General features: G+C 35.7%; 1 long non-coding RNA gene across 1 annotated transcript; it reads left to right on the forward strand.

Annotated features, from left to right (window-relative positions):
• Positions 1–63: 63 nt before the first annotated feature.
• On the forward strand, positions 64–9431 carry LOC149746997 (uncharacterized). Its single transcript, XR_016388437.1, has 2 exons — positions 64–831; positions 5511–9431. It is a non-coding gene; the product is annotated as an uncharacterized LOC149746997 (long non-coding RNA).
• The last annotated feature ends 3231 nt before the right edge of the window (positions 9432–12662 follow it).

Raw genomic sequence — 12662 nt, forward strand, 5'->3', positions numbered from 1 at the left:
TTGACTTTCATCTGCCTGTGGCTTTTACTTGCTCTCTTGCGATCAGGCTTGGATGGACTAGATCTCACAGTAAGTTTGAGACACCTCTAGAAATTGTTCCCGCTTTTTGTGTACCATAATCCTGATTTAGTGATATACAGGGTATATTTACCCTGGGTCTTGAATTCTGTGGAGCAATTACTGGGAAATTATGTGTATCTAGTCAACTTTGAAGGGTGGTGGTTGATTAGAGAGGGTAGATGTATTTTAGAATCAACTATTAAAATATATGGAAATCTAGCACTGATGGACTCCTTAGGTATTTTAAAGGAGACTGATCCTCCCATTTTGGATGCTGCTTCTCAAGATTTTAATTTATCTAAGTTTTGTGCCATTTGGGACCAAGAAATGAAGGGAGCTCCCTTTCGTGCTCATTAACAATTTCATAATCTAAAATTCTTCACTACATCGGGTAGGAAATTAATTCTGCCGTCAAAGAAGCCATAAGGAACAGTGCAACACTCTGGCATTACTGCATCACATTTTTCTTCCACTTGTTTCCTAGAATGTTAACATTAGCGGTATTTATGTAGTCTGAGCATAGGACTGGGCTATGCAGTTGACTCACAGGGTGTCTTATGTCCTCACTTATGAAGTGGGAATAACAGATACAGGTACTTCTTGGGCTCTGGTGTGGATAATGTTTGCATTGTTCTTTGAGATCACAAAAGAAAAATAAGTTTATGTGCTGTAACATGTTCTTATTTTAGTGATTGGTGAATTATTCTCTGTAACCTGACTTCTGCCCATGAGAGGACCTTCCCCAACAATCTCCCAACGCCTTATGAGTAGGTGAGTCTGATAGGTTGTTCAAATACCTTGTGTAAACAGTGTAACTGTTTAGTAACTGAAATTTGCTATGGGTAATTTTGGTAATATGTCTATAAAAGCTGTTTTACATTTTAATTTTTTTAATATAAAAACCTATTTTTAAACTGTTTTGGCTTTCTCTGTTTTCCCATTCATTCTTCGTGAAATCTGACTTCAAGAATTTTCCTTCTCTGATTAAGCAGTGAGTGGAAAAAACAAAGGCTTTAGAGTCCCACAATTGCAATTCAAATCTGACTCCAAATCTGCCACTTATTGTTGGCATGACCATTAGAAACTATTAATTTATGTGAGCCTTAGTGTTCTCATATATAAAGTAGGGATAATGAAACCAACTGTAGTAAAGTGGCCAACACATAATAGGATCACAAGAGAAGGAAGAATGCATCATACTCTTAATGGGAGGAGGAATTAGTATATTAAGTATCACTAAGATATCCCCTAGCATGCCCTCTCTATAATTCTTTCTCAGAGTATCCAGGAACCTTCCCGGCAAAGGTGCTACTCAATAACTGTCTTGTTGACCTACATTTCATGAGGCAAATACAGACCTGTTTCAGCTTAGGAAATATAAATTTAATTAAAACAGGTCTCACAAACTGGTATAATTGGGTGCCTCACAGTTGGGATATTAAGTGGCTGAAGAGCAGGGAGAAGAAGAGAAACTCTTTATGCATTCTTGTAATTCTTGAATTTTGAAACATATAAGTATATTACCTATTCAAAACATAGATGACTAAGATTTTTTTGGTTTATTTTGCTTATTGTTTGCTTATTGTTTAGAGCAAACTCTAAATTTTCAGCTTTCTTCCAGTAAAACCAACTGGAACACTTCACACATAATGGAGAATAACCACCATTTTCAGGTTTGGGATTCAGTGAATTGCTAGGGGTACTAAGGACAACTTTGTTTTAATACTTTTTACACCCAAATCCCTTCTATCGTGATGAGGCATAAGTGGCCTTTTACCTTTCAATTTAGTGCTTACCCTTATTAAATTTACCAGTCAATTGGCTAATATTTAGAGAAAGAGCCTCTGCTCTATGTATTACCAGAGTTGCCACCAGACCCTTGCTCAAAACTCACCAATCCCTCCTTTGAACAGGAACTAACGTATATCTTTAAGTCACAGGGTCTGGACACAAAGGAAGTTATAGGAAGAGAAAAAAAAAACTGGTTAGAATCAGCTGAAACCAAAATGGCTACGAATCTGACCTCCAGCAGACCCTGAGTCTCATTTTATGCTGATTTTACTATATAGTATACTATATGACACACCTACAGGTGACTATGACCGGATGTCACAAAGCAAAAAAGGACAGAAAAGGGGTGGTACCCCATTTCCAGGGAAGCCCTGCTTCTTTCCCAGAAAACCAATGCACGTGCCTCACCGTCATTAGTCTCACTCCTACCCTCATCGTCCTTATTCCTTAAAAGCAAATCCCTCTCACCATTAAGGTGAGAAGTTGATTCGTGAACTAAGTTTCTACTTCTCCATTCTCTGACCATTGAATAAAGCTGCTTCAATCTCAGCCTCGGTTTTATTTTGGCTGCATGAACTCAAAGGGAGAAAGAACCTTCCCCACTGAGGCAGAGGGCCTCAGCAGGGCTAGGGAGCAAGCAGGGGTCCATAAGACTTAATTTCGTAAAGTATACATAACAGTGCTTTGGGAAAATTCCTTTAAAATAAGTAATGACATGAATGTTCACAGAATGCATAAAGCTTGAAGGTATTCCTTTCATAGAATCTTTTCAAGAAGTAATACTTATTCTGATAATACTACTGTTACTAAAAAATATTTTTGAACCATTTGTTTGGAGATGTCTTTAGACTCAATTTACAATCTCATGTTTGCACAGTTATAGCTAATATAGACGAGTAAATAAGAGATGATAAGTCCACCATAGTTTAGAGTAGGAAAAACTCATTTCAATAGAGATTGACTAAGGAATGACAGGGCATCTGCTCCACACAGAGCAATCAGCTCACTGCTTTAAGGGAATATTTTAAAAATAATTTGTTCATTATAAAACTATATAACAGAATATGTGCATCCATGAATGATTTTCTTTTCAGAATTATCTAGGTAAGCAATATAATAATACTATGATTGCTAAAATATTCTTAAATTAGCCATTTAGTGTGCCTTTAGACTCAGTTTACAAGTAATGTGAAAGACTTAATCTCATTTTTGTTTGGTTATCATTAATGCAGGACACTAAATGAAAAGATAAATCCTAATATAATTCAGAGCTAAGAGATAGCATTTCAATAGACATTGGCCAAGAAATTATCTATGAAAGAAGTAAGATTTAAATTAGACCTTGAATACAAGTACCATTTGGAGATGTGTAGAGAGATAAAGATAGCACTCTATGCGGAAACAACTGTGTAAACAAAGGCATCAATACTGGACAACTCAGATTCTGCTCATGAGAGAGTAAATAGATGTAAGTGAAAACAAATATGTAAGGGAAGACTGAGAAACAAAATTAGGGTAAGAGTTTGTACGAAATTGTGGAGAGCTGTGGGCATATATGAGCTTTGATTAGCATGATGCCACTGGTAGCCATACACCACATTCAAAAACCATTTTTATTATTTTGCTATAAGGCTTTCCATTAGCAGTTTGATGGGATTCATTGTTTGGTAATACTTCAGTCTGTATGCTGCTTTCATTAGCTAGTATAAGCAAGATTCCTATTAAAGATTTTTTATTTCCTATAACATTTCTATTTTAATTTGTTAGATATTTATAGTTTAAAATATTTGATGAAGACTCTATGACCTTTGGAAGATCAGAATAGGAGAGGTATGAAAAACAAATGACTCCATTCATTAAAATGTGAAAAAGTAGCTTATTTTCCCAAGAGTGGTGCATGAAAGGCCACTGTGTAGATTACATAATCTTGCAAAGAAAACAACAAGCCTGTTTTTCACCAAAGCGGATCTGTTGGAGTTTTCTTCTAGTTCCTACTTCATTCTTTAATTCACAGTTGTATGACTTCTTTATTCTCCTTGTTTTACATTGTTTACTATTTCTTCCTGTCTTGACTCTTATTCCACTAACTTGTCCTAAAGCCTCAAAATCTCCCACCTACACCGTTATGTTAGTCACCACGGCAATGCTTAGGGCAGGTTATAATATATAGGCAGATACTGCCTTTATCTGGCATGTTCCCTTTGTGAGTACTTTTCAAACATCTTTCAGTGTTTGGTACTTTCTTCATTCCTGATCATTCAGTATGCCCATGACCTCAAGTGAAATCACTGTAACACTTTTACTAAGTATTATGAGAGATTGGACATGATAATATTATGGGACTCTCTAAAGGAAGTAACAAATCTGAACTAGAAATCATTATGCAAGGCTTCCTAGTGGAGAAGAAACCTAAGGTTAGCCAAAGTGATAATCAGGAGCTACCCAGGCAAAATGTTGAGGTAAATAAATGCTGTCAGAAAGCATGGAATAAGCAAGTGTTCAGAGGAGAAAGAGCTGACGGTTTTGAGGGAACTGCAGGTGACTTGGCAGAGATGGCACATGGGCAGTGAATCTGAGATGGGCGTGAGGAATGAGGCTGACAGGGTAATCAAAGCCTGGGTTGTGAAAGGACATGGATGCCATAGGATAGATGATGTCTTTCATCCTGAAGGTAAAAAGATGCTACCGACAAATTTTAAGGAGGAATATTACATGAAAACATACAAAGTTTTAGGAAGATTTTTCTAGCTTCAATGTAGAGAATGTGTTAGGAGTGCTCAAGACAGGAGATAAGGAGTTCCACTCAGAAGATATTTTAATATTCTGAATGAGAGATGATAGAACCCTGAAGTGGAAATATGGTAGAAGGAATGGAGTGAAAGGGAATACTCTAGTGATGTTATGCGGGTAAAATGAACAGGATTTTGTGCTTAATTGAATGTGAGGAGTGAGTGAAAATAAAATTTAATCTCTGAGAATTAAAAAGTATAATATATGTAATGTTTTCTTCAAGCTAGTATTCAGAAATATTAGTTTTGATTTAAATTCTGTTTATACCATAGTGTTCTATCCATTATAGGGATAGAATTTTGTGTAATTTTATAAAATTGACTTCCACTTAGTCTGTATTTGTTTCTAGTACATTTTTAAAGATTCTTCATTATGTGTCTAGTTTGATGAATTCCTATGATAATGTCTATTAACTGTCTTTATCCAGGTATTACTAGACTGGCAATGGCTTCTATTTTTGTAGCTTGAGAGTCTCTCTCTCTCTCTTTCTCCCCTCACCTTCTTCTTTCCCTCTCTCTGTCTCTGTCCCTCTCTCTCTGTCTCTGTCTCTCTCTAATTACTTTCATTACTTTCATTTCATCTCTTCTCATTGCTTTCTTATTTCCAGGTGGTAGTGAGTGGGATTTAATCCTAATTGGATCCAAGCTGAGGCCAGATCCTTTCTTTCACAAATTATGGGCCCCGTTTCATACCAATTCACTTTGGTGGGTGTGTATGTGTGTGTGGAGTGGTGGTATTTTTGAGCCCCTTGTATGGTGGGCTACATAAATACAGTAATAAAAATTTTTTTAAATAGAATTTTTATGAAGAAATAAGAGCAATTCATATCCTATAAGAAGCCTATAAATAACGTTTTCCTTCTCCTTCAGTCTTTGCCAGACTGGCTAAGCTGCCATGACTTAAACGAAGGGTCTGCAAAATGATCTGAGACAGCAGAAATAAGCCTGTTTCTTATATGAGACACAGGATTTATTAGATCCACTTTAGAGATTCTGTGAAAAGTTTTAATTTTAAATGGATTTTTAAATGTCCTCCCCCTTTTCTTCTTTTAAAATCAATATTTTCTGCCTCGTGTCTGTATTTTTTAAGTGTTAACCCTCAAATTGAATATACCCTGTGCTTGGCAAATGAATATTAAATGATTTTTCCTGGAAAATGTGTTTGCTCTTTAAATTTGACAGTCATTGCTTATATGGTAAATGTTGTCAGTGCCAAGAACTACCTGGCATGGCTGCCAGCTACAGGTCCATTATTTTCATTGCCTTTAACCTATAATAAATATTTACTGCTTTCCATAGAAAGAGACTGCGTAGCTAAGCAGGATGAAAAGTAAGTTTATTCTTCTGAACCTTAGTTTCTGCTTTCACATCTAAAAGATAACATTAAACGCTTCCTCTGTGTACTACTGTCTTTACAAAACTGTTTCTTACCACTTATTTTGTGAAATGCTCACATCAGCCAAATCATGTCTATTTGAAATGACAGTTTGAATTTATGACTAAGTGAGACCCAAATTCTGCTTCATCGTGGAGTTATCTACATTTTTTGTTTTGTCATTGGGAGAAGGTTCTGAATTTTAATAGAATTTTTTGAGGAATGTATGCCTTTAAGTATAAAATCACCAGGATTTGCTCCGGGAATTTGGAGAAGAACTAAGCCTACAGGTAAAAATCAAGAGATCCTAATTGGGAAGAGGCAGAATTCAAAGGCTAGGAGGATGCTTTGATCTTTTAGATATGCAGGCTGGCAATGGGGACCCACTGAAGACGATTAAACTGAGGCATGGCATATAAATGTCATTGTGAAATGATTACTCTGATGATATGTGGAGACTGAAATGGTAGAGTCAGGAAAAGTGGGGTTTAATATAAACAAATACAGTAATTGAAAGAAATACAGCAATATTGTACATCAGGAATATCATAATAGTGTATGTGTGTAAGTACCTAGGCTCATGAATTTTTATTGTGAGAATTTTTATAATAATAAATATTTGGAAAGAGCTTAAATTGTCAAAAATCAGGGATTGGTAAAATAAATATGCTACTCTCCACTCTAATGAAGCCACTGAATTTGATTTCTAAAAAGCATATTTAGTACACAATGTTCACGGTACATGGTTGACATAAAATAATGTTCATGACACATTAAGTGAAAAATTGAATATCTATATGACAGGTTCATATTATATGCAAATAAACACATCTAGATGGAAACACTAAAATGTTATCTCTAAATGATCAAGTTATAGTTGATTTTATTTTCTCCTTTTATTGGTATTTAGATTTATTTTCTCAATTTTTATAACAAGTGAGCACTGTATGCATGATTTCTGCACTTGTCCACATGCTGAAATATTATAATGCAGCACTATGGATGTGGTCATGAAATTTGAGAGAAGGGCACAGTTTTGGAAGTCAGTGTTAGATTGAACTGGAATTTGATGACATTGAGTTCATCTAGAATTCTAATAAATTTCATGTGATTGACCAATGTCACCACCAATGAAGCTCTACAATGTAGTCATTTCTCAAATATTAACTTTATGTGTATCACAACCTTACTTCATGGGAGAGAAAATGTGTGAACAAAGAAAACAGCCTTACAGTCAAGGAACTTTTGTATGGTAATGTCTTATAGTATAGTCTCTAACTACATAGGATAATTATATCGGGCAAGGATAATCTACCACTAGCAAACCTTTGAAGTTTTCAGCTACAAAGAAATTACGTCTCTTTCCAAATAAAAGTTTAAACTCCCTTATATTCTAACAAAATATTTTCAGTTAAAATAGACAATGAATTAAGTGAAAATGTATGGCATCAGCCAAACATCATGTATGCTTACTATAAAAAAATTTTTTTTCAGTCACACACAAAATACACCAACCAGTGCATTATGATTTACTTCATTCAAAACATATTTTCATTATCTATCTTGTGCAAGGCACTGTGCTAAGCCCTGCAGAGCATACAAAACTTATGAAATATAGTATGATCTCAAGGAGGTAATAGTCAGATGAAATGACATAAGTATTGATAGCCAGAAAGCAAGGTAAATATAACAAGGTAACTATAACAACAATAAGAATCATACAGACAACTAGTTTAACTGAATAAGAAACAGAACTCTTTAAGTTTTAGATTTTCATAAGAAGCTGAGAACAATGCAATAGGTATTGCGTACCCTGCCACTTCAGAGGGTGGCAGTAGATGCAAGACTTTCCAAGAAACTATGAGAGCTGTTATGCCATCATTAACCCACCATGTTCCTATAGACAAAAGTAACCCACTTTACTGAATGGAAAGTTTTCAGCTCAAAGGGAGGTTGTATAGAGGAGGATTTTGAGAAACTGAAAGAAGTGAATTATGTTCTCAATTATTAAGTATGTAACTGGCAACAGATAGCTAGCAAGAAAACCTGATAGATCAGCTCCTCCGCAGTCCTAGGTCTTGAGTGAGTAGCAGTAAGAATCTACACACATAATTTTAATTGTCATAAGAAAATATTAATTTCTAATTTTGACTATGGAGTATATACTCACAGTCCCAAAATCAAGTGATTGCTGATGGTTTCAAAATACTGCTTCATATAGTAGATACAAAGTTTACACCTACATGGATCATATAACTAAGTCCTTAAGAGTTTAAGTCATGATACATGATGGCATAAGCTATATATATATACACACACACACACACACATATATATATATTAAGAGTTAGAACAATGATTCTGTGATATGAAGAGTTAGATGATTTTTTTCAGAACAAGGTTTGTTCTCACAGGTTACACCTATTTTATAATCACAAGATTATAAAAGAAAATTTTATAAGAAATCACAAGGATTTGAGGAGCAATCTATTTATTTTGAGTAGAATGGGGTAAAATTCTGCCATTGTGCATTTCAAATCCGGGAAAGGGAAGCTGAATTATTATATGTAAAAATACATATTTTTGAGACAAATAGCTCACTATTTGGATAAAATAAAGCAAAATCCATACCTCATTCTTTGTAACTTCCAAATTGCTCAAATGGCTAAAATACTTAAATACAAAAATAATCCATAAAAATAGCATAAGAAATCTTCCTAGGGTTTAATTTTTTGAAAGTACTCTAAGAATGGGGAAGACCTGAGTACAGTAATAACTTCAGACAACATAAAAGATAAATTTGAAAATATAAACATTTTCAAGAGTTTTTAGGGGACACACACTCCAAGTCAAATACATAGAAAAAGTTGTTCTATATCCCTCATAGATACACAGTTCCTGAGGTGGCTCCTAATGATCCTTATCCTCGTGTATTATCCTTCTCTTAAATGTGGTCTGGATCTGGTGACAGTTTCCAACAAATAGAAAAAGCAAAAATGATGGATGTTACGTTCATGATTAAATAATAAAGGACTGTATCTTCCTTTCTCTGGCTTCGACACCTTAGACTGCTGCCATGTCATGAGGACATTCAGGGAGCCACTGGAGAGCCCTATGTGACAAAGAAACAAGACCTGACAGCAACAACATGAGCAATCTTGGAAGGGGACTCTCCCCCAGTTGAGCTTTGAGATGACTGTAGGCCCTGCCAATATTTTGATGGCATCCTGCCTGAGAGCCGGAGCCTGAGGCTTTGACACTCCCAGCTAACTTGCACCTGTTTTCCTATATCTGTTTCCATAGAAACTGTGAGATAATAAATGTCTGTTGTTCTAAGCTGCTAAAGTTTTTGGACTATTTGTTACACAGGAATACATAATTAATAAACCTCTTAATTCTTTTTTTTTTAACGTCTTTATTGGAGTATAATTGCTTTAAAATGGTGTGTTAGTTTCTGTTTTTTAACAAAGTGAATCAGTTATACATATACATATGTTCCCATATCTCTTCCTTCTGGCATCGCCCTCCCTCCCATCCTCCCTATACCCCACCTCTAGGTGGTCACAGAGCACCGAGCTGATCTCCCTGTGCTATGCGGCTGCTTCCCACCACCTATCTATTTTACGTTTGGTAGTGTATATATGTCCATGCCGCTCTCTCACTTTGTCACAGCTTACCCTTCCCCTCCCCATATCCTCAAGTCCATTCTCTAGTAGGTCTGTGTCTTTATTCCCGTCTGGCCCCTAGGTTCTTCATGACCTTTTTTTATTTTTCTTAGACTCCATATATATGTGCTACCATATGGTATTTGTTTTTCTCTTTCTGACTTACTTCACTCTGTGTGACAGACTCTAGGTCCATCCATCTCACTACAAATAACTCAGTTTCGTTTCTTTTTATGGCTGAGTAATATTCCATTGTATATATGTGCCACATCCTCTTTATGCATTCATCTGCTGATGGACACTTAGGTTGCTTCCATGTCCTGGCTATTGTAAATGGAGCTGCAATGAACATTTTGGTACATGACTCTTTGAATTATGGTTTTCTCAAGGTATATGCCCAGTAGTGGGATTGCTGTGTCATATGGTAGTTCTATTTGTAGTTTTTTAAGGAACCTCCGTACTGTCCTCCATAGTGGCTGTATCAATTTACATTCCCACCAACAGTGCAAGTGGGTTCCCTTTTCTCCACACCGACTCCAGCATTGTTTGTAGATTCTGACCAGTGTGAGATGATATCTCATTGTAGTTTTGACTTGCATTTCTCTAATGATTAATGATATTGAGCATTCTTTCATGTGTTTGTTGGCAGTCTGTATATACTCTTTGGAGAAATGTCTATTTAGGTTTTCTGCCCATTTTTGGATTGGGTTGTTTGTTTTTTTGTTATTGAGCTGCATGAGCTGCTTGTAAATTTTGGAAATTAATCCTTTGTCAGTTGCTTCATTTGCAAATATTTTCTCCCATTCTGAGGGTTGTCTTTTGGTCTTGTTTATGGTTTCCTTTGCTGTGGAAAAGCTTTGAAGTTTCATTAGGTCCCATTTGTTTATTTTTGTTTTTATTTCCATTTCTCTAGGAGGTGGCTCAAAAGGGATCTTGCTGTGATTTATGTCATAGAGTGTTGTGCCTATGTTTTCCTCTAAGAGTTTGATAGTTTCTGGCCTTAGGTTTACGACTTTAATCCATTTTGAGCTTATTTTTGTGTATGGTGTTAGGGAGTGATCTAATCTCATACTTTGACATGTACCTGTCCAGTTTTCCCAGCACCACTTATTGAAGAGGCTGTCCTTTCCCCACTGTACATTCCTGCCTCCTTTATCAAAGATAAGGTGACCATGTGTGCGTGGGTTTATCTCTGGGCTTTCTATCTTGTTCCATTGATCTATCTTTCTGTTTTTGTGCCAGTACCATACTGTCTTGATTACTGTAGCTTTGTAGTATAGTCTGAAGTCAGGTAGCCTGATTCCTCCAGCTCCGTTTTTCATTCTCAAGATTGCTTTGGCTATTCGGGGTCTTTTGTGTTTCCATACAAATTGTGAAATGTTTTGTTCTAGTTCTGTGAAAAATGCCAGTGGTAGTTTGATAGGGATTGCATTCAATCTGTAGATTGCTTTGGGTAGTAGAGTCATTTTCACAATGTTGATTCTTCCAATCCAAGAACATGGTATATCTCTCCATCTCTTTGTATCATGTTTAATTTCTTTCATCAGTGTCTTATAATTTTCTGCATACAGGTCTTTTGTCTCCTTAGGTAGGTTTATACCTAGATATTTTATTCTTTTTGTTGCAATGGTAAATGGGAGTGTTTTCTTGATTTCACTTTCAGATTTTTCATCATTAGTGTATAGGAATGCCAGAGATTTCTGTGCATTAATTTTGTATCCTGCTACTGTACCATAGCTCTAGTAGTTTTCTGGTAGCATCCTTAGCATTCTCTATGTATAGTCATCTGCAAACAGTGACAGCTTTACTTCTTCTTTTCCGATTTGGATTCCTTTTATTTCTTTTTCTTCTCTGATTGCTGTGGCTAAAACTTCCAAAACTATGTTGAATAAGAGTGGTGAAAGTGGGCACCTTTGTCTTGTTCCTGATCTTAGTGGAAATGGTTTCAGTTTTTCACCATTGAGCACACTGTTGACTGTGCGTTTGTCATATATGGCCTTCATTATGTTGAGGAATGTTCCCTCTATGCCTACTTCCTGCAGGGCTTTTGTCATAAATGGGTGTTGAATTTTGTCGAAAGCTTTCTCTGCATAGATTTAATTCTTAACATATAAGACATTAGAAATAATTATTCATTCACACATCCTATTGACAAAGAATGAAGGTTAATGATGCCCATTCTTGATAAAGTGTGGGAAAAGAGACTTTGCTTACTGTTTATAATGTATAAATTCTGTCATTTTTAAAGGTAAGATTTTTAATGTGTCTATGGTTTTAAATGTTTATACCCATTCACCCAGCAATTTATTTGAAAGAGTATGTATGAAAGTACCCAAACTATGTGTCCATCAATAGATGACTGATTATATTAGTCATGAGTCACACATGCGATGGAATATTTTGTGAAGAATAAGATACATCTAAATGCTAATGTCTAAATTTGCCAAGGAAATGATGCTGTTACCTTTGCTTTATTTTCTATTTCATTTTGCTCCGTTTTCTAAAGATTCTTCCCCCTTACCCTAACATTGTTTTCAGCAATGTTTATTCTAACTTGTAACAGGTTAGTTTCGAGACTAAGTTGTTTACTTTGGAACCAGATTATCTGAGTTCATATCTCTTCTCTGCCCCTTCTTTTGTGACCTTGGACAGGTTACTCTGTGGCTTCTTCATCTGTTAGTAGTAACTGTTTCATAGGTATATTGTGAAAATTAAATGAGTCAATATAAGTCAAGACTTACAATAGTATTTGGAACATAGTACAAACTGCATAAGTGTTGATTCTTTTCTAAGTTGTAGTTTTGTCTAGGTTAGATATTTCCTAAAAAATAATTTCAGAATGTTTTAGGGGATAGATGAGCAGCAGGCACATTCAAGGATGTGGTCTTAGAATAGTCTCATCAGGTCTGCTCTTGGTACATCTCTTATTGGTGTCCTCTGGGTTCAATGTTTTTCTCCTTCTTGGTTACCAGGAAACCTGTG

The sequence above is a fragment of the Delphinapterus leucas genome, chromosome 17 (genome assembly GCF_059928025.1).
Source record: "Delphinapterus leucas isolate spDelLeu-1000000601 "Yukka" chromosome 17, BTC_Dleu_Yukka2, whole genome shotgun sequence".
In the NCBI taxonomy this organism is placed as follows: Eukaryota; Metazoa; Chordata; class Mammalia; order Artiodactyla; family Monodontidae; genus Delphinapterus; species Delphinapterus leucas.